The sequence below is a fragment of the Mesocricetus auratus genome, unplaced genomic scaffold (genome assembly GCF_017639785.1).
Source record: "Mesocricetus auratus isolate SY011 unplaced genomic scaffold, BCM_Maur_2.0 Super-Scaffold_100004, whole genome shotgun sequence".
In the NCBI taxonomy this organism is placed as follows: domain Eukaryota; kingdom Metazoa; phylum Chordata; class Mammalia; order Rodentia; family Cricetidae; genus Mesocricetus; species Mesocricetus auratus.
In genome coordinates, this window is record NW_024429189.1 from 48,326,187 (window position 1) to 48,349,602 (window position 23,416).

The 23,416-nt window shown below is 37.8% G+C and overlaps 1 long non-coding RNA gene across 2 annotated transcripts in view; it reads right to left on the reverse strand.

Annotated features, from left to right (window-relative positions):
* Positions 1 to 3,311: 3,311 nt before the first annotated feature.
* LOC110343068 overlaps positions 3,312 to 23,416 on the reverse strand; it is a 138,036-nt gene continuing 117,931 nt past the window's right edge. For both annotated transcript variants that reach the window (XR_005877236.1, XR_002385264.2), the window contains 2 exons: positions 6,245 to 6,349; positions 3,312 to 3,613 (listed from right to left, as the gene is read on the reverse strand). This is a non-coding gene — a long non-coding RNA (uncharacterized LOC110343068). The remainder of the gene's footprint in view (positions 3,614 to 6,244; positions 6,350 to 23,416) is intronic.

Sequence of the window (23,416 nt, forward strand, 5' to 3'; positions counted from 1 at the left end):
AAAGATCAAGAGGACTAGTGTGGCAATATGAAGCTTGGGAAATGGAGGGCAGCTATATCGCAAAGGGTATTGTAGGTTACATAAGAGAGATATAGGGGTTACCTGAGAGATATAGGGGGCCAGAAATTACCAGTAGGGGGATTAATGATCAGGTATATGCTTTTGAAAGGTCACTTTTGATGGGGAGTAGGGAGCCTATGGAGAAGAATAAGGTGTGATTAAATGCAGCAGTGACCACCACCCTGTAATGGGGCAGGGCACAGTCAACATTGCTGGTAGCTTGGAGAATGGAGGGGTGTGAACACACCTGAGCCATTTAGGACCTGGAATAGAAGGGACTGTGTGGTTGACTGGACATAGCATCCCTGAAGGGAAAGGCTAAAACAAGGAACTATCAAGGATGCCTTTCATGTTTCTGGCTCAGTCGATTTGATGCACGGTCACACCCTTACCATCAAACTCATCAGAAATAACTAAGTCAGAGGTGAATTGGGTCTCTCAGAGCATGCTATAGATTTAACCTCAAAGAAATATTTCCTGCATTTTTTTCTATACTCTCTCCACGAAATGAAAAATTTAGAGATATTCCCATCATATGTCATGTCTTGGGTGAATTAGTTTAATCTTCGCACTTTAACAGAGGAATGTTATTTCCAGGCAACAGTCCCTGTAGATCTGTGTTTGGAGCCTTGTGATTTCACACACCAGCCTGGAAGGCGCAGGCTTTTCTAAAGCTGAGCATGTGGCGCCATCTTCGGGACAGTTTTGCAAATCCTTCTAAAGCAAGCTGACTGCAGGGCAAGCCTGTCACATTTGAACACTTTCTACCCAAAGACTCCGACTCCATCTTGTCTGGTAAATTAAGCTGGGAACAATGTTTCTCTCAAGTCCAGTTGTGCAAGCAGAGTCTTTGTCTTCACAAGAACTGAATTTTAAAACAGAACGCAGGAAGCAATGCAGGCAAATTCTCCTTCAAATTCATTCTAGCTTAGTGCCTGCAATTTGAAAACAAGCGGTGTGGAAAAACTGCATGAGGAAATTAAGGCAGCATGGCTGCAGGTTTACTGCCTCCTTTCTCATCTGCTATGCAGCAGTCTGGCTTCTTATTCAGGAGGGTTTTTTCTGCTTTATAGTAGCTAAGTAGAATCTAACTCACACAACAGAATGATTTTAAAATGCTGGAATATAAACACTAGAAGAAAATATCATTTGTCTGATTTCACCCTCAAAAATTTGGTTTAGAATATGTAATCTCATAAGTCTATACAAACTTCACTTTAAAAATGAAAGACTGCAAATAAGGCATCACTATTACACCCAGAGATAACTGTAGAAGGAAAATGACATATTGAGAACTTAATCATTTGGTTATGGTCTCACATGCTGCCAATGAATCTACAGAGGTAAGTTCTAACCTCCAAACTCCCTCTTTAGAATCCATTGTCTTGATGAAACTCTCTCCCCTTCTTAGGGGGAAGGCATCCATTGTGGCACACTCCTGCAACCAAGCCTTAGTCAAAAAACCAATCTAATAATCTCAGCAGAATGTGGCACACTCCCGAAACTAAGCATTAGTCAAAAACCAATCTAATAATCTCAGCAGAAGGCTTCAAGTTGAGGTCCATATACAGAACCTAGAGCAACTCTGCCCCTATGTAGAATTCCTTTTTGTGACTCTCAATAGTTCTGCTGTAGACATGGCCTACATGGCTGGGAAGTCTTTGAGAAGTTGGGCATCACAGAGACCACTGTCTGCACAGCTAGAGGATGACCTCTTCCCTCATCACAGACAGTTCTGGATCAAGGCCAGAGAAGAAGAACCATGGTCCCTCTAATGCTTAGAGTTATTCTGTTCCTGAAGAAGGGACAGAAACTAGTAACATATTTCATACTGTTCAAGCAGTCATTTTTTTACACTTTCAGTCTATTCTGCTATAGATATGATCTTCTTGATGAGAGTCAGTTCATGTTCAATGGGGATCAGAGAATGTTGTCATCTGCAGGTCACACTGGCCCATGAAGGACCTTCCCCAGCACAATGGTGTGCTGTACCAGAATACTCTAGCACACTGAGCATCTCAGGATGGCTGCTTTGTTCATCCTGAAACGTTTTTTTCCCAATTATACATGAATTTATTGTTATAAAATAGACAACATTGCAAGGGAGCTCCCAATTAACAAAGCACAGAATACTGTTACAATTGGATCAAAATAGAAGTGACTGGTTACATTGAAAATGGCAAATTGATCACCAGCATTATGTGGCTACTTCCCTGAAAGCAGAGTGTCTGGATCTGTAAACTAGGACAGTTCATTGGTGACTGACAAGGATTCTTTCAACAAAAACACAAGACAAAATGCAGTTAAGAGCTCTAGGCTAATGCTTTGCATGCAATTGAACACTGCCTGTCAGTTCAGGTCTATCTTGTGAAAAATGTATATATGCTCTATTTTTATACAGCTAGAGGTTATAGAAAGCAAATTTTAAAATAATTAAAATGCTGAGACTCAGGTGGCAAAGCGCTTGCCTTGCATGCATGAGTCCTTAGATTAGATCTGCAGCACCACACTTTACAAAAGTGAAAAGGTTTCTTTCCTATAGTCAGGGGATTCTAAAAGGAATGCATCAAAATGTTTTCTGACTTTGTGTATACATTTCATACATTTGTGTGTAAACCATAAAATGACAGATGCTTTCAGCCCTAGGTTGAGTAGATGTGGATGGTATAACTACAATGACAAGGTCTAAATTTAGATTTTATAGTTCTTGTGTGACTTTAGCAAAGTTGCCAGTTGTACTAATATTTGGTTTCTCATCTACATAGTAGAAATACTAATAATGTCTCTGGCCTAGTTTGTGATAAGGGTCACAGATTTTTGTCTGTGTAAAGTACACAGCTCTTTGTGTATAATTAAATAATAAGTGATGTTAATAATGCTACAAGGAATTCACTTTTAATCATTCATAACATTATACATCACTTTAAGGAGGCTTAGATACTACCTAAATCCAGAGATCCTGCTATGAGGGGTAGGCCTTACATTTGAAAATGGCAGTCAGGAGTGAATGGCGGAGCAAGTGCCCATATTTGTGAAGCTGAAGAAGCTCACTGCATGGAAATCTCTGTGGCTCTTATGGAAAGAAAGCCACAGTTTGGTGGCCTCAACAGAGACAAAGTTGAAGGGAAGAAGAACTCACAATTGTAATGGAGGGGTAATGGATAAAATAAAAGGTAATGTTTTCTTTGTTGAAAAAACCATAAATGGTAGACGGAGAAATAACGAAATAAGTGGTTATGGATGCCACATGATTTCCATTGAAATTGTGTCAGTTTTAATGTTACAAGAGGCTGTCATATGCAAATTCTGAGACACAAGTGACATCACACAAATGAAGTATTTCCTGTTCATGTTTCAGGGCAATGTAGTAGTTTCTGATCAAGCTTCTCTCTTCTCTCTGGTGTTTACTTGTAGATCTTGCTATGCAGAACCCACAGGCCACCAATATCCTGGAGTATTGGGAGTAACATGCTCCTACAGACCTGAAAGTGCTTATCATTTGTCAGATTGTTTGCCAGTCAGAACCTAATGTTACAGCATTATCCACAGCCATCTGTATGCAGAAGAAAAAAGATACAGGTTTTGAAGCACAATGTAGCCTCTGCCTCAGGCACTGTTATACAAAATAGATATACTATTTTTCTTAATATAAACCAATACAAATTCATAATCTATCTATAAACAAGAAAAAATGGAATTGCATCTGGAAATCTGGGCATTAGTGTACTGACTCTATCTCAAATTACAGATTACAATATGTGAATTAACTTTTAAGCATCATAGTTTTGCAGCAGTAATAACCAGTGCTGAGTTCTTTTTTTTGTTTGTTTGTTTTTTTGTTTGTTTGTTTTTACGAGACAGGGTTTCTCTGTATTGTTTTGGAGGCTGTCACTCCAGCCCGGCCTCGAACCCACAGAGATCCGCCTGCCTCTGCCTCCCGAGTGCTGGGATTAAAGGCGTACGCCACCACCGCCTGGTAGTGCTGAGTTCTTAATTTGCATGAGGAACTTAAAGGCTGCTACACACTGCCCAGTTTACATAGGATATGAAAGTGAATGTGGACTTGAGATAGTCCAGCACTGGGAGGCTGAGGAAGGAGGATTATCATGAATTAAAGACAACATGAGCTAAATTAGAGTGAGACCCCATCTTAAAGAACCATGTAGGGAGATTTTTCCTGTCCTGACCCAAATACCCAGCAGCCCCTTCCCAAGTACCCACAGCCACTTCCCAAATAATTGACTTGGAGACTTGATATAAATTATAAGTGCTTGTTCAATAGCTCAGGTTTGTTACTAGTAACTCTTGCATTTTAAATTAACCCATATTCCTTATTTATGCTCCACCACATGGCAATACCTTTATTAGCATGATAGGTTCTTTTCCTACTCCCTCTGTGTCTGGTTAATGACTCCCCTGACTCCACCTTTCTTCCTCCAAGAATCCTCTGTGTTTGCCTGTCCCATCTATACTTTATGCATGGCTACTGGCCTATTAGCTTTCTATTAAGCAATGAGAGTAATACACAGTGTACAAAAGGATATTCCACACAGAACCAAACTCCTAAACTGAAAGGTCTCAGTTGCCTAAGTTCATAGAGATAGGAGGTGAAAGACGAAAGGTTCAGACATGGGTCTTACTCCATAGGTCGTTAGAATCTATGGACTTCCGTGGCTTTTTTTCAACTCCAAGTTTCTTCACATGCTTATTTGAAGTGATGTTGTGTGTATTGCTGGAAATTTTGGTGTATATGTTAACTCATAAGATACATTCTTTTGTGTAACAAACCTTCTCAGAGTCAAGCGTTTAAGATAAGAATAATGTGTCATTTTTAGGGGTCTATAGGTTGACTGGATGGTATTCTATTCTGATCACTATTAGCTTATGTCACTCATGAAGTGGTTGGAAAGATTAGAACCCTAAATACTTGGTTCCATCAGCCACAATCCTTCTCTGATTTTCTCCCTTCTAGGACATCTCCTTATAGCCCCTTTTAAAAGAACAACATGGTCTTCCTTATTGCATAGTCTCATCTTGCAGCATGGCAAAAAATAAATATGGTCCCAGAGTTGGCTTAACATCACCTCTGATATATTACATTGGCCAAAGAAGTTATGAGGCTATCCCAGAGCAAAAGAGATGGCTCAGAGGTTAAGAGCACTGCCTGCTCTTCCAGAGGACCTGAGTTCAATTCCCAGCAACCACATCTTGGCTCACAATCATCTGTAATGAGATCTGGTGCCCCCTTCTGGCTTGCAGGGACACATGTAGGCAGAATAATGTATTCATAATAAATAAAAAAATCTTTAAAAAATTAAGACTAGAGACTTCACTTTTTAGTGAAAGAAGTGGCAGAGATGTTGCAACTCTTTTATCCACTATGTAACAGTCTTTTTGTGTGAATTGTGTCACCATCCCATACAAATTCCTAGAGATAGGCTGTGGTTCTCACAGCCTTGGCGCCACAACTCGTTCTTAGATTTGGCAGTGAGAAAGCCATAACCTATTAAATTTTAGTGGGAGAAAAGGTAATCTGACATACTCTTAGGGTTCCCATTGTGAAATTTGGTAAACTGTTTACAACCATTCATTTGCAGAAAAAATAAAGGAATGCGTCTACATGTCTCCAATGGCATCTCTGGATCTGTGCTTACTAGCTTCAGAGGCTCACCAACCCTTTTGGCCTAAACAAGGAGTTTTACTGTGTATTTTTGTCCGAAAACCATGGTATGTGATATGTTTGGAATTTAGAGAAAATGGCAGGTAAACATTTAAAAATGAATTAATCCCAATGGAAAGACTCTACTATCCTAAGATCTCTGTCCATTTTTTTGTTGACCACCTTTAATTGAAATCTGAAATTAGCCCAGCATTGACATTAAAATGTATCTTATAGCTCTCATTAACATTTTTTGAAGTGTAGGTAATTACATACCTCACTTTAGGCATAAGATGTGGACTATGCAGTGTGACAACAGCCCAAATTTGTAACTACTTTATAAAAGACTTTTAGGTATACACACACAGGAATGTACATGCACGTAAGCTAATATTAGGACAACTGATAAAAGAATGCAACTGTATAAGTACAAAACAATAAAAGTGAATAGTAAAAAGCAATTAGGTAAACTCAGCCCAAGAAGGTATGACTCTCAGGGAAGTGAAACAGATTTGTTAAGCTTACCTGCCTTGTTTGAACTTCACCTTGAACCATGAACTCACTTATGCTCTGTTGTACTACAAGTAAGACCTTTCTCTTCTGTTAAGGTCTCTTTCTTTGCTGAAATCCCTATAAAGAGATAATGACAAAAATTTATGAGGGTTAGATACAAAGGCAAAGGCCTGGGGCATATTGTTGGGAAGATAAAGACTGTTCATTTGGGAGCTATCTGTTCTTTTATTACCTGAGGAAAGATGGAGTGGTAATTGACATGTGGTTCTTGACAGATGTTGACAAGGAAAAAACATGTAAGTAAAGCCCTTGGAGTTTTTGCAAAGAATGATTATGATCCCTGCCTCCATGTTCCAAAACCTCCAGGGTACAATCAAATAGCCCCCCTTACCCTAAGTGCCAAGCAGGCATCCATGCAGATGGTATTGGACTGTATCAGCACCTGGCTGAAGAATAGAATTCTCTCATCTCACATAAAAGGTATACACAATAGAGATCACAGAGTGTGGAGTTGCTTTCATGTATTCTATTGCTAATCTCTCCTGAAATAGATATAGTGTTATGGAGAAAGAATTAATCAAGCAAATTCATTTTAACATCCAGAGCTTGCATTATGTAATTAAGCAATTTATTATTTTGTTCCAAAATTGTATTATGAAGCTAGAAATATTAACCAACATGCTATTAGGATAGCACTACACAAGAATAAAAATTAGATTTAGAAAGGGAAATTTACTCCATTTTTGCCAAGCATTCAGATGAAAAACTGTCAGTTGCACAGATGTTCTAGATATCCAGATGCTATGTAGGAAAAAAAGAAACTTTATTCATCCCTCTGTTTAATTATACATTAATTTGTAGACAACAAAAATAATTATAGGTATATAGGTAAATTATAGGTATATATGTTTAAAAAAGCCAAGAAAAACATAATAATATTATTTTTATATTTATCTTCAGTGTGTCTCCAGTAGAAGACTAACAATCTTTAGGTCTAATGAAAGATAACTTATCCATGAGAAATAAATTATAGCATTGATTTGATTTCTCTTCACCTTTTTGATTTGATAACTCACCTTTTCTGAGTTATCAGACTTTGAACTTCTCTGGTATTCCTAAATGATAATATGATATTTTCAATTTTTCCAGATAAAACTGGAAGAAAACTGTGAAGGAAAGATTTGTTTCAGTTGTTTGAATGGAATAGAAAAGTAATAAATAATGATACGAAGTTGTTCAGTGCCCCCTTGGTATTTTTTTATGTTTTTTTATTTTAATTTTAAATAGCTTGTTTTACATGTCAATCCCAGGTCCCTCTCCCTCCCCTCCTCCCGCACCCACCCATTCCCCCCCCACCCTACCACCCTATTGCCAATTCCTTCCACATAGGGGCTATCTAGAGTCTGTCATTTCACTTAGGGGAGTCCAGGCACTCCCCTAAGAGTCCAGGCTGCCTTCTTTGTGTTATGGACACACGATGTCTGTTTGTATTCCAGGGATTAATCCTGATCCACTGCTCAAGGCCCCATAGGTTGCCCAGGCCTCCTCACTGACACTCACATTCGGGGGGGGTCCGGATCAGTCCCATGCTGGCCTCCCAACTGTCGGTCTGGGGTCCAAGAGCTCTCCCCTGTTCAGATCAGCTGTCTTTGCTGGTTTTGCCAGCCCATTCTTTGCCAATTTGCTCATCGCTCCTCTCTCTCTGTCACTAGGTTCCTTGGGCTCAGTTCAGTGTTTAACTGTGGGTGTTTGCCTCTGCTTCCATCAGTCACTGGATGAAGGCTCCAGAATGGTTATAGACATCAAATTCATTGTCAGGAATGGGCATTCGAGGTGGTCTCTCCACTATTGCTTAGCTTGCCAGTTGGCATCATCCTTTTAGATCACTAGAGGTCACTCTGGTGCCTGATTTGTCTTCTAACCTATGATTCCCTCTTCCCCCTATTCTACTACCCCCCACACTCAACCTTCCTGTTCCCCCATGACCTACTCTCTCTTCCTCTTCTCCCTCTCTCTTCTTCCCAGCTCCCACTCCTCCCCCCCCTTCGCCGTGTTCCCCATCTGTTCAGAGGATCTTGCCTCATTCCTCTTCTCTTGGGTACTATGCATATCTTTGAGGTTCTTTCCTGTTTCCCAGACTCTGTATCAGTGGAAGTGCAGACTGGCACTATCCTGATCCATGTCTAAAATCCATATATGAGTGAGTACATACCATGTTTGTCTTTTTGTGAATGGATTACCTCACTCAGGATGGTTTCTTCCAGTGCTATCCATTTACCTGCGAATTTCAAGATTCTATTGTTTTTTTCTGCTGAGTAATACTCCTTTGTGTAAATGTACCACATTTTCTCTATCCACTGTTCAGTTGAGGGGCATCTAGGTTGCTTCCAGGTTCTGGCTATTACAAATAATGCTTATATGAACATAGTGGAGCAGATCCCCTTGTTGTATGATTTTGCCTCATTTGGATATATGCCTAAGAGTGGAATTGCTGGGTCTTGTGGTAGATTGATTCCCATTTTCCTGAGGAATCTCCATACTGCTTTCCAAAGTGGCTGTACGAGCTGGCACTCCCACCAGCAGTGGAGGTGTGTTTCCCTCTCTCCACATCCTCTACAGCATAAACTGTCATTGGTGTTTTTGATTAATTTTAGCCATTCTGACAGGAGGAGGATAGTATCTCAGAGTTGTTTTGAGTTGCATTTCTCTAATGGCTAAGGATATTGAGCACTTTCTTAAGTGTCTCTTGGCCATTTTAGCCTCCCCTATTGAGAATTTAATTGGATCCTTTGGTGTTTTGGAGACTTGCTTCTTGAGTTCTTTATAAATTTTGGAGTTTGGCCCTCTGTCAGATGTTGGTTAGTGAATATCTTTTCCCATTCTGTGGACTGCCTTTCTGTCTTGTTGACTTTGTCCTTTGCCTTACAGAAGCTTTTTAGTTTCAGGAGGTCCCATTTGTTAATTGTCGATCTCAGTGTTTGTGCCACTGGTGTTATGTTCAGGAAGTAGTCGCCTGTACCAACTCATTGAAGAGCATCTCCCACTAGCTCTTCTAAAAGTTTGAGTGTGGCTGGATTTATGTTGAGGTCTTTGATCCATTTGGACTTAAGTTTTGTACAAGGCGATAAACATGGATCTATCTGCAGTCTTCTGCATACCAGTACCCAGTTATGCCAGCACCATTTGTTGAATATGGTTTCTTTTTTCCATTGTATGGTTTTAGCTTCTTTGTCAAAAATCAAGTGTTCATAGGTGTGTGGGTTAAAATCAAGGTTTTCAATTCGGTTCCATTGATCTACCTGCCTATTTTTGTGCCAATACCAAGCTGTTTTCAGGACTATAGCTCTATAATAGAGCTTTAAGTCAGGTATGGTGATGCCTCCTGAAGTTCCTTTATTGTATAGGATTGTTTTGGATATCCTGGGCCTTTTGTTTTTCCATATTAAGTTGATTATTGTTCTTTCCAGGGCCTTGAAATATTGTGATGGAATTTTGATAGGGATTGCATTGAATCTGTAGACTGCTTTTGGCAAGATTGCCATTTTATTATGTTGATCCTACCAATCCAAGAGCATGGGAGATCTTTCCATTTTCTGGCATCCTCTTTGATTTCCTTCTTTAAAGACTCAAAGTTCTTGATATACAGGTCTTTCACTTCCTTGGTTAACATTATCCCCAGATATTTGATGCTGTTTTTGGCTATTGTAAAGGGTGATGTTTCTCTGATTTCTTTCTCAGTCACTTCATCATCTGTATATAATAGGGCCACTGATTTTTTTTGAGTTTACCTTGTATCCTGCCACTTTGCTGAAGGTGTTTATCAGCTCTAGGAGTTCCCTTGCGGAGATTTTCGGGCCACTTATGTAAACTATCATATCATCTGCAAATAGTGAAATTTGACTTCTACTTTTCCTATTTGTATTCCCTTTATCTCCTTTTGTTGTCTTATTGCTGTAGCTAGAACTTCAAGTATAATATTGAAGAGATATGGAGAGAGTAGACAGCTTTGTCTTGTTCCTGATTTTAGAGGAATTGCTTTGTGTTTCTCTCCATTTAGTTTGATGTTAGCTGTTGGTTTACTGCATATTGCTTTTATTATATTCAGGTATGTTCCTGTTATCACTGATCTCTCTAGGACCTTTATCATGAAGGGGGTGCTGGATTTTGTCTAAGGCTTTTTCAGCATCTAGTGAGATGATCATGTGGTTTTTCTTTCACAGTTTGTTTATATGGTGGATTACACTGATAGATTTTCTAATGTTGAACCATCCCTGCATTCCTAGGATGAAGCATACTTGATCATGGTGGATGATTTTTCTGATGTGTTCTTAAATCCGGTTTGCGAGTATTTTATTGAGTATTTTTGCATCGATGTTCATGAGGAAAATTGGTCTATAGTTCTCTTTCTTAGTTGTGTCTTTGTGTGGCTTGGGTATCAAGGAAATTGTAGTCTCGTAAAAAGAGTTTGGCAGTGAGCCTCCTGCTTCTATTGTGTGGAATATTTTGAGGAGTATTGGAATTAGCTCTTCTTTGAATATCTGGTAGAATTCTGCACTGAAGCCATCTGGCCCTGGGCTTTTTTTGTTTGGGAGACTTTTGATGACTGCTCCTATTTCATTAGGGGTTATAGGTCTGTTTAGATTGTTTATCTGCTCTTGATTTAGTTTTGGCAAGTGATATCTATCCAGGAAATTGTCCATTTCCTTTAAATTTTCGAATTTTGTGGAGTACAGATTTTCAAAGTATGCCCTGATGATTCTCTGGATTTCCTCAGAGTCCGTTGTTATGTCCCTTTTTTCATTTCTGATTTTGTTAATTAGCATGTTCTCTCTCTCTGTCTTTTGGTTAGTTTGGACAGAGGTTTGTCTATTTTGTTGATTTTCTCAACGAACCAACTCTATGTTTCATTGATTCTTCTCAATGATTTCCTGGTTTCTACTTGATTGATTTCAGCCCTCAATTTGATTATTTCCTGGCGTCTGCTCCTCCTGGGTGAGTTTGCTTCTTTTTGTTCTAGAACATTCAGCTGTGCTATTAATTCTCTAGTATGACTGTTCTCCAGTTTCTTCATGTGGGCACTTAGTGCTATGAAATTTCCTCTCAGCACTACTTTCAAAGTGTCCCGTAAGTTTGCATATGTTGTGTCTTCATTCTCATTGAATTCCAGGAAGTCTTTAATTTCTTTTTTTATTTCTTCCTTTACCCAGGGATGGTGCAATTGTGCATTGTCCAATTTCCATGAGTTTGTAGGGTTTCTGCGATTTGTGTTATTGTTGAATTCTAATTTTAATGCATGGTGGTCTGATAAGACACAGGGGGTTATTCCAATTTTTTGTATCTGTGGAGATTTGCTATGTTTCCTATTATGTGGTCAATTTTAGAGAAGGTTCCATATGGCGCTGAGAAGAAGGTATATCCCTTTGTGTTTGGGTGGAATGTTCTATAGATGTCTGTTAAACCCAGTTGGGTCATAACTTCTATTAGTTCTTTGGTGTCTTTGTTAAGTTTCTGTCTGGAGTTCCTGTCTAGCAGTGAGAGTGGAGTGTTGAAGTCTCCTATTATTAGTGTGTGAGATTTTATGTGCAATTTGAGATTTAGTAATGTTTCTTTCACGAATGTAGGTGCCTTTGTATTTGGGGCATAGATGTTTAAAATTGAGAATTCATCTTGATGGACTTTTCCTTTGATGAATATGAAGTGTCCTTCTTCATCTCTTTTGATTGATTTTAATTTGAAGTCTAGTTTGTTTGTTAGATATTAGGATTGCTACACCCGCTTGTTTCTTGGGACCGTTTGAATGGAAGATCTTTTCCCAACCCTTTACTCTGAGATAATGTCTGTTTTTGATGTTGAGATGTGTTTCTTGTATGCAGCAGAAGGAAGGGTTCTGTCTTCGTATCCATTCTGCTAGTCTGTGTCTTTTTTTTTTTTTTTACGAGACAGGGTTTCTCTGTATTGTTTTGGAGGCTGTCGGCCCAGCCTGGCCTCGAACTCACAGCGATCCGCCTGCCTCTGCCTCCCCAGTGCTGGGATTAAAGGCGTGCACCACCACCACCCGGCTAGTCTGTGTCTTTTTATAGGCAAGTTGAGGCCGTTGACATTGAGAGATATTAATGACCACTGATTGATGATTCTTGTTTGTGCTTGATTTATTGTTAGTGAAGTTATTCTGTGTAGTTTCTCCTCCCTTTTTCTTTTGGTGTTTTGTAACGTGGGATTATATATTGTCTGTGTGTTTGTGAGTGTAGTTATCTTCCTTGAATCTAGGTTTTCCTTCTAGCACTTTCTGTAGAGCTGGATTCATGGATACGCATTGTTTAAATCTGGCTTTGTCATGGAATATTTTGTTTTCTCCATCAATGGTAATTGAAAGCTTTCCTGGATATAGTAGTCTGGGCTGGCATCCTTGTTCCTTTAGCGTTTTTAGGGCATCTCTCCAGGATCTTCTGGCTTTCATCGTTTCCATTGAGAAGTCAGGTGCAATTCGGATAGGACTGCCTTTATATGTTACTTGGCCTTTTTCTTTAGCTGCTCTTAATATTTTCTCCTTATTCTGTAGGTTTGATGTTTTGATTATTATATGGCGAGGTGACTTCTTTTTCTGGTCCAGCCTATTTGGTGTTCTGTAAGATTCTTGTATTTTCATAGGCATATCCTTCTTTAGGTTAGGGAAGTTTTCTTCTATGATTTTGTTAAATATGTTTTCTGTACCTTTGAGTTGTATTTCTTTGCCTTCTTCTATACCTATTATTCTCAGGTTTGACTTCTTCACGGTGTCCCATATTTCCTGGATATTTTGTGTTAGGGATTTGTTGGTTTTGAGATTTTCTTTGGTTGATGACTCTATATCCTCTAATGAGTCTTCAACACCTGAGATTCTCTCTTCTATCTCTTGTATTTTATTGGTGATACTTGCATCTGTAGTTCCTGATAGTTTACCCAGTTTTTCTATTTCCAGCATCCTCTCGTTCTGTGTTTTCTTTATCGTTTCTATTTCAGCTTTCAATCCTTCAACTGTTTGAGTTGTTTCCTTAATTTGTTTGGTTGTTTTTTCTTGGTGCTCTTTAGATTTAGATTCTTTGAGAGATTTGTTTATTTCTTGAATTTTTCCCCCATTTCATGGATTTTTTGTTTGCTTTTTCTTCTATTTCTTTAAAGGATTTCCTCGTTTCTTCTTTGAGGGTCTCTATCACCTTCATAAAATAATTTTTAAGGTCTGTCTCCTCTGCTTCGTCTATGTAGTGCTTTTCAGGTCTTGCTGGTTCCCTAGATTCTTGTGGAGTCATGTTGGTCTTTCTGTTGCTGAGTGAGCTCTTATTCTGTCTTCTTCCCATCTCTTAATCCAGTGGGTGCTAGTGGGGTCTTTCCATCTCCACTGGTCCCCTTCCTTCCTGAAGCTGAAGCTGGGGATGCTGACACTGAAGCTTAAGCTGAAGCTGGGGTTGCCAGAGGTTGGCGCCTGGAAGGGTTGATGTCTTTCCTGTGTGGGTGGGTCTTCTGGATGCCAGGAGCAGCCCGGGAATATCGAGGGGAAGGGTGTTGGGCAGGGGATGGGGAGTGTCCCCGCTGGAGACCCAAGCTCTCCCAAAGCTGGGCTGCTGGAGTTTGGGGCCTGGAAGGCGCCCCCTGGTATTTTATTTAATACAAAGTATATCCACCTGTGGGAGATATTGCTTCCATTTTGAGGTAATGAACTTGATGTTTGGCTTAAATGACTTGGCCAAATTTTCTGGAAGTCATTGAACTGGGATTTGGGCAATCTGTTTTACTGCTATATATTGTTGTTTTAGATGCCAAAAGAAAGACATGCAGTAAAAGCATGTAAACAGTAGACCTAATCTGGGAGGACAGGCTGGAAGAACAGCCTGGGTGTAATGCTAGACTCTTCATGGGATTCTTCTGCATGAGAAAAATGAATGAAAAGAAGCTGTATGGTAGGTACTTTATACTAATTTTATAAATGCATTCTTTGAAAATGTAATACATGTGTAATATATTCTGGGGGAGGCCAGTACTTCTAGCTTTATAGAGCTCATAGTTGTGGTTTCACTCTTGGTGTACAGATCTGTAATACTTTTGTCTTTAAAATAGAGCCACAGAGAAACACAGAACCATGTCTAAAACTCTGATTTAATGCATAGCCACATCCTGAAAGGTGGTACCTTATCCTTGTAAAGAATACTGATCTGAAATCTCAGTCATGCCTTTAAAAGGCTGTTCTAACACTCGTGGAGGCTGGTGCTTCTCTATTTGTGTATGTAAATTTAATGGAACCCTATGGTCATGAGTCTAGTCCTGATATTGTGGTATAAAATCCATGGATGCCACTGCCATGAATCCAGTGCTATACATATTTTTCTAGAAAATTATGGTTGGATGTTATGTTTTCTAGAATACACAGTAGCCATTAGTTCCTAAATAGCAGAGCTAAGACAGCAGAAGGAAAAAGACTTATATGTTAATAGGTATTACCCTTGTGATAGTGAATCGTTGACCTTTCTGTGATAGAAGGGACCAAAATATCCAATCTGCCATGGCAGCTTGGTCTCATTAAGAAACAGAGCCATGCCAGGATATCAGAATTATAATTTATAGGTAAAAGTAATTATATTTGCCTTATAAATGGGTCTCCATGCTGATAGGACCACGAACAGCCTCATTCATTGTCATCATATGCATGTACTGTAATGCAAGTTCTTTGGTGGTCAATGACAAAAAGTAGCTAACATACACCAGTAAAGTTATTTTGTGGACTTGTTTTCTTAATACCACTATAAAGATAGATATTTATACTAATCATTCATACGCAGTGAAAAAAATCCACATTTTATTACTACTACAAGCCTCACTTGTCTTTTCTCGAACTTCTTTCCTTCTATTATTCTAGTATTTTAGTTGCCAAGCCCCCAACAAATTGGTCACTCTACTGGGATCCCTTTATATTCTCATCTTGAGCTCCTTTTTCTATACCCAGAAGATAATCAGATTCATCACTCTTAGCTCTGCCGTTCTTCTCTTCACTGCCTCTCAAAGCCACACTTCAATAGGTCTCTAATGTGATCACTTTCTGTGTTAGCTTTATCACTGGAGAGAGGATTTGCTTCCGCTCACAGTTTTTGAAGGTGTGGGCCATGGTTATGTGGTTCAGTGTTTCTGGAATTGTGGTGAGGTGGAACATCATGGCAACAGGAGTGTGTAGAGGAGGGATGTGTTTATCTCATACAGAGAGTAGCAATGTTCACCTCATGAAGGAAACAGGACATTAGTCATGAGAAAGGCCAAACGAAGATGTGGCCCCAAAGACATGCCAACTAAGTGAGTTAACTCCTGTATGTAATTTCCATTTTGCACATTCCATAACCTCCTTCTGTCTATTTGAAATTTTAATCCACCAATGGATTAAGCCATTCACTATGTCTGGTCCTCACCCTCTAATTTTCCCTGGAGATAAACTCAAAAGTATAGCCAGGGGTATGTTATATGAATATCCCTGGCATTTCTCAATCAAGTTAACTTGAAAACTAAAATTAACTACAACCCTGTCCATTTTCATTAAATAATGTCTTGTTCTTGACCTGAGCTACAAGACTCCATCAGTTCAGGGTCTAACTTTATTTTAATTTTAATTATTAGAATCTTTGAAAAACCTTTACAAAATAGTTCCTTATACTGTAGCCTACAAATTGTATATTTTCTGTTTTTGGCTCTTTTCTTTTACATTTATTGGATGGCCCAACTACTAGAATTCCATATTCTAATCAAAGAGCAGGAAAATAAGGATCCTTTTTCAAGATAAAGAGCTTGACAGTGTTTAGGAATACATTATTTCAATGCACATTTCTTTTATTCTGATTTTAAAAATGTACACAAGCCAAATTCTTGCTCTCTATATATTTTTATTGTTTATTCTCCATTCATTGTACTGTCACCCATATTGTATGTAAAGGAACATCCTGTCCATGTCTTTTATTATACAACAGAACACAATTGGATGGTCAAAAATTCCTGTGATATATGTATACTAAGAATTAAAGATGCCAAAAAAGGGCAAAATATATTTATCTTCATTTTTTTGAAAGTCTGCCACCTGTATGGACCATTAGGCACAAAAATCAAAGTAGAAATTATAAGGAACCTGATTTAGATTCAACTGAACTATGTTTATAACAAAGCTATACAAATGCAAGGCTATGTAAAGGTACCACTGATTAGAGGCTAAAAATTGTAGTGTGCAGCAAGATGCCACTTAATGAAGCTTGCAGATGTTTTAGTAGTCAAACACTAAGGAGGGAGAAGTAGAGTCTGCCTCAAAACCATCTTAAGAAAATACAGCATGGTGAAAAGGCACAAGTTTAAAACAGAACTAAAAATCCATGATTATTTCATGAAATTACATAATTTCTCTACTGGATAAGTTGGTGTAACAATAATATCATCTTGCAAGACTGTATAAAGACCCAATATATAGTTAAAATATGTGTCTAATAGAAAAGCCACTACACATCTGTGGTTAATGAAATTTCTTACTATATCTGATTTTACATAGTTAAGCTTTATTAAGCTGTCAACCTTTGACTTTTAAGTAATAAAATGGCAATTTCACATGACTTAATCTGGCATTATCAATGAAGCTGGGTGTAATTGAGTCTCAGTATCTAAATGTCCAATATTCAGATTTGGGAACAGGCATTTACATATCCTTTGCTTTCTAAGGACTCTAAGTTATTTTATTATTTTTAAAGCTTAGTGTGATAAAGCAGAAATAAGAATTCTCAGTTGGACTGTATGATCTTCCAAGTGATTAAGATTGATTCCTAAGAAATGGTCTATATTGGGGGTTGCTGTTGGCTTAGGTAGAATTCTAAAACTCATGTGACAAGAATGCCTGTCTCACAAACTGGAAAGAGCACGGGACAGGCACCTGTGGATACAGAAGTGATTATACTACCATCTCCCATTCCGCAGCCATTTGCTCTGGCAATTAAAGCAGCTTACCCCCAAAACTAGAGCCAATCACTTAGATGGATGTTATATTTATACACTTGCTTTTTGGAGAAGATGGAAGTAAAATAAGGATTGTAGATACTTTTATATGACAGAAAATATTCATAAATTGCAATGTAGTGTTGAATTAGTATTAGAGTCTTGGGATTTATAATGTATCATGAACAAGAACTGCAATTTTCTGTATCTTCAGCTACTATTGAAGTCACGTGGGATCATTTGTGGCATAGGTGTATTTTAAGGCAATTGATTGCCTAACATGGATAAGTGTTTGAGACTTTAATTATAACTTGCTGGGAAAGACCATCTACTTACCTGTCTGTTGATCAAATTTTCTAAATTATGGCAGAGGAAAAATATGGATGCCAACTGTACTTAAAAATAAATAACAATAATTTACTTATGCAAGAAAATTATAGAGTATACACAGTAAGTTATAGTGAATAGTACTTTGGTAAACCATGGGTATAACAGTTATATGATTATTCTAGAACATAGATTTCTAACCATTCATAGAAAACAAACAAAACAAAGCAATCCTAGTACTTTGATTCTTTGAAAACACAAAATAAATCAACATTAGCAAAAAAATTATTTACCTATAAAAAGTGATTAATAATGACTAGTAATTTATGATTTAAAGGGCAATTTAAACTGTAATCTGTTACACAAGCAGAATTATCACTGTTGATCTGATGACTCATTTATACCTTAAATGAATAAAGAATAATAGAAAATATATTCACACAACAAATTCTTAACTGTCTAAAATCTAGAAAATATTTCTATGTCATTTGAGCAAATTAGGTCAGAAACTTTGGTATTTTTTGTCTTTTGCTTCCCCATAGCTCAATGCAGATTGACAGTACAAACTCTATGTGCCAACATGAGGGTCACAAAAGAGACCTAGAAGACAGGGGGAGATATCAAGGATAAAAAAAGAAAGAAAAGAAAAAGTATAGCTGTTGGTGTAGGTACAGGCAGACGGCTGAAATCAGAAGTCACATACCAACTGCAAGAATCAAGGTCCAAGCCACAAGGCAGAAATGGTGTGCATGAAATACATGAACTCTACTTTCCAAGTTGGGAACTGAAGCCAAGTAGAGCTGTATAGTCATAGCACCCACAGGGCAGCTTCAAGAACAACAGCACCTTTTGTTTCCTGCCCTTTAACATAAAGGCAACAGATGAATATAAATAACCAGGCCTCTCCAATGTGACCAGACTAGGAGCCAGTACAAACTGACTGAGATAATAAACTCCAATTCTCTACAAGGCATGGCATGGAAGATGAGGCACAGAGAGTCAGTTAACCTAATCCAGGTGATATTTTCTGTGGGTTTTCCTTATTTCAGTACAGGAGAAAACCAATAATTTGAATTGCTATATATAGGTAAGAATCAATAGTAGTCTTCATGTTGTAAGTAATATCTCTTGAATTATTTTTAGTTAGTGGCATGTAGGACTGAGATCCTGTTATCTGTTCAATAAACTAGAGTGTTGGTCTGTTAAGAATCTAACTCATGGAGGCCCTTGCCCTCCCTGGGGAGCAGAGGGGGGATGGAGGGGGGATGAGGGGTCAGGAGGATTGGGGGATGGGGGCTGAGGGGAGGGACAGAGAACTGAAAGTGACATGCGTAAAAAGTTAAATAATATATATGTATATATACATATGTAAAGATTATAAAAAAGAATCTAACTTAGTCCAATGAAGAGATGCACCAAATAATAGGGGAACAGAGGTGTAATTGAACAGTTTATAATTGTGAAGCATTTCAAATTAGGTATCACATTTCATGAGACCACACTTGTTATATTGGCAGAGTGAAGATCACAACACTGGGAGGCTGAGAGGCACCACCAGGCCTACACCTCTCCTTAGCTACTGAGTACACACTTCCCAGCTCCAGTCTAGGTTTTCCATTTATCAACAAATAGAACTCCCAACATTTCCTGGTAGTGATTGTATTAATCTGCTGATTTTCTCCAACAGGAAACTTTTTTTCTGATATTATCTAAATTTTCCTCTACCTAATTCCATTTTATCATTCACTCCCATGGTTACGTCTTTGTATATGGCAGAACATTGTCAACTCTTTTGTCTGCCTCCTATTTTTAGGCCAGGCTTGCTAAGTCCATAGAGTCAATGGCTTAAATTTAGTTCTTCTTAAGTTTCTACCATTAGTCATTGAATGTGTCACTCCCTTAGTCATTTTTGTTGCTGGGTTGGTTTCCAGTTTTGTGATGCTTAGCCTTAATAGTGAAAAGAGCATTTCAGGGATAGCTCATAAGGGTGGAGTCAGTTACTGTAGTCTGTAGATGAAATGACCGTTCATATTGCTTAGAAAATTTGTCTTAAGTTTTCATTCATTTTCAAGCCATGTTTCATCCATCTTACATGACTAGTTTTGAACTCCTAGTAACATAAGTTCCCATGATGCACTGCCACTCTCAGACTTTAGCACTTTGCTTGGAAGAGTTGCAACTCCTGATAAACTTGATAAACAAATGAAAAACTTAATGGTTTAAACATTGATAGTGAGATTATTAGTAAATTATCTTTATAGAATTATAAAATGCTTTAGTTTTCCACTTTTAAAAAATCATCTCTTGTTATAAATTATTGGCAGATACATGGATAAGTGATACATGGATGGATAGATAGATTGAGAGCTAGATTTAGATTTAGATTTGACAGCACATATTCTTGCCTCATAGAATTTCTGGCCTGGGAAGTGGTATGAAAAATCAGTGTTAGTTATTCTAATATTTTATACACTCTAAATATGATACCTGTTCAAACTTTATTTTTTGTGATGACATCATATAATGTCATGAGTAATGGACACACAGGCACTCCCCTACTTACATCTGTAAGGATAGCTGCTGTTTAAATAATCTTATCTTCACCTTTGTTTCAAGTTCTGACATTTGGAAGCTCTCTGGGAACCTGCAAGGTTAGACCCAAGGCATCTCACATAAGCACTGTGATTCAAGAGAATGGGAAGCAGACCTTGTGTACTCATGAAACTCACTGTAGTTTAATCTGAGCATCTCTCTGAGATTCCTACTAGGGTCTCTTACCCCACACAGCATTTTCATTTTTGTATTTGCTGTTTGGGTTTCACAGGGAGTTGTGAAGTTGGTCACTTGGTGGCGCTGTAGTTAATAGCTTGATTTTCTTTTGTATTTTTCCATCGCCTTCCTAGCTTTTGTTTTCAAATGGCAGTTGCATGAAATATGCTCATGTTTTAAAATTCTGCTGCAGGTGAAATGATTTAATGGCTCTTGACTTCTGGATTAACTTTGAGCATTAGAAACATTGTAAAACAGATTCTTGCTAATAATGATCATTATCGTAACAGCTTGGGGCATAATCATTTACCAACATTAGCCAAGTGATTAAAATCCATCATGAGTTTAATTTGAAAAGATTTAGTTCCTTTGCAATAAATGGCTAATGATATTAGCTTCATCTGCGTGGGGCCAAAATTTATCATTCTAGGACTTTGAGCTTTTGCTACTAGATTTCTATCCACTGCTGTTAACACATGCCTGTTATGCCCATTGTTTACCAAGCATGTGGCATTTCCTACAGTATTGGTGAATAGGGCCATATGGTGTACAACATACAAGCAGTCGTCACTCTTTTATGACCTACTATTTCATAATATATTATTTCATAAAGCAAGTGACCTTAACAGATGTTAAAATGAATGACCATAATGAGCCAAAGCTACAGGGAAAGGGAAGTATTGTGGCTTTATGACTCTTTCTTTTTTATATTATTAAGACTAGGTATATTTAGAGTTTTCAGATTTTAATTGATATAATATTATCATCAACTTTGTAATAATGCCCTTTAAATGCATTTGATCTTGGAAATTGTTTTTAAAAACCTCTCATCTAGCCAAAAGCTCACTTGAAATTTTTATCCACAGAGATACTTTGTTTCAAGTTTAAATTCACCTTCTTGCTATTGTTTCAGCTGATGAATTGTGGAAATTACTGTGGTAAACAGTGCTTTACCAAGTAGATATTCCATCACATCACTTACTTTTCTTCTAAAACTCCTTAGAAAGTTAAAAATGGAAGACCTGCATAGAAAACTTTGAAACTATGGAAGCAAAAAAAAAAGCAACATGTCTTTAATGGAGACAGTTTCATTTCCAGAAGTTTTCCCTCAAAAGAAGCAAGCAAGTTAATACTTTCCACTGAGTAGAGGTTAGCCCTCTTCAGGTTCACTGATGTGATCTGCAGTCCTATGGTTACATAAGCTGTTTCCTCCTCAAAATAGGCCAGTGTCGTTATTGCCATTTTGCAATGAACTAGGAGACGTGGTGGGGAGCGAGCAGGCTTGATGTTGTTTAGAGCATGGGAAAAGACCTGTCAATTAGCTGATCCATGCGATCTAAAAAGTAAATGTTTCTTCCCCAGTCACCTTCTTCCAACTGCTTCAAAAGTCCAGTTTCCAAAATACCAGGCTGAAATTGGACAGCAAGCAGGCTTGGACAGGCAAAGGGTGAAAAAGAAATTCTAGAGAAAATCAGATGATTTAAAACTCACATGCAAACTTTGCTGTAATAGTTAACTGAAGTGAAAAATGACAAACTTTTGATCAAATTCTAGACGTCCATAGTTCTACAAAACTGAAGCTATCTCCCTTCTTCCTTCCTTCCTTCCTTCCTTCCTTCCTTCCTTCCTTCCTTCCTTCCATTAACCTTGCAAACCGTTGTGTGGTATGTACTACACAAAGAGTCGGGGATTTAGCTGAATGAGGGAGAATCTTCTGACATTTCATACTATTGCTGTTGCCACACCAACTAGTAACAGCACAACTCTAAATGGAATGCCTTTTAGTAGACAGTAAAATCTACATAAGGATTTAGCATGAAGTATTGGAATAGAGTCAACTGTAAGAGATAAGGAAATGGAGATCCAGAAAAATAAAATTCCTTGTTATAACCTCACAGCCAGGCAATGGCAAAGAGAACATGAATAATAATGATGTGCATTTATATTAGTATTCACTGAAGTATGAACGGCACAATTACACTATTATACAACTTAAAGGCAGGAACTTTACATTTCCTGTATGTTACATAGTTTCGATAATGCCTTTAGTGAGTTAATGAATGGAAAATATCTCTCGTTTCAAGCAAAAACAAAGAAGACACAACCTTCTTGTGGGTATGGTTTTATCCTATGGCTACAGATTTGTAGTTCTTAATATATGTATCTTGTGCTCTTGGTTACTATTGCTATTATTTGAAAGCTCCTGGCTGTAGTTATTTAGTAGCATCTAATCAGTGAAAGTTTACATGTTTCCATTCTAAGCTTTGCAAAAACATGCTTTTGTTTACTAGTAAACTATTATAACAATTTTAAACATTTGAATGTGTGAAAATAATTTATAATAATGACATTAAATAATTCCAGCACTTAGGAGATTGAGGATTTCAGCCTGGGCCCCATAGTGAAATGCTATCTTTAATTAAAAGGTACTAATATGAAATCCAGAATCCATAGAACATAGAATAAAGCAGGACAAGGGGAACAGTACTAAGTGCCTGACCCACTAAGACTTGAGTGTAATAATGGTCTAACTACTTATCTGCTTCATTTCCTGCTGAGCCAGACATGATCACATCAATTTCCTCCATGAGCAAATGTTACACAGTAACAACTTTGAGGGGGAGCAAAGACATTTTGAACTCTAAACATCAGGACCATGAATTAATTGAGTTCATACACCTAGAAGGAAAATACCCAACCTGGTTGGAAAGTTTAGTTGTAAAACATGAATGTAGCATTTGCTACACTGTGGAAGAGGACTTGCCAATTAAAAAGAAAATGAAATCAAATAAATAATCACATTTTGAAACTTGTTGTTGTTTGCACATATTTGTTATGAAAATGAATTCTACCCAAGAAGAGAATTTAGTTTTAATTTTTTAAGCGTTCACAAACAACAAAAGGTTAGCTCTTAGCAACAAATAAATGAAAAGTTGTCCTTATGGCAGATGAATTCCCATAGCCAGGGGAAACAATGAGATTAACTGCTGAGTTCCTTCATTCATTTTCTTTCAACAGTTCATTGCCTTTCGTGATTACTTCTCTGCATCTCTAGAGAAATGATAGTTCACATGTGCCTGGGTCTGAACTTCACATAAGTGGATT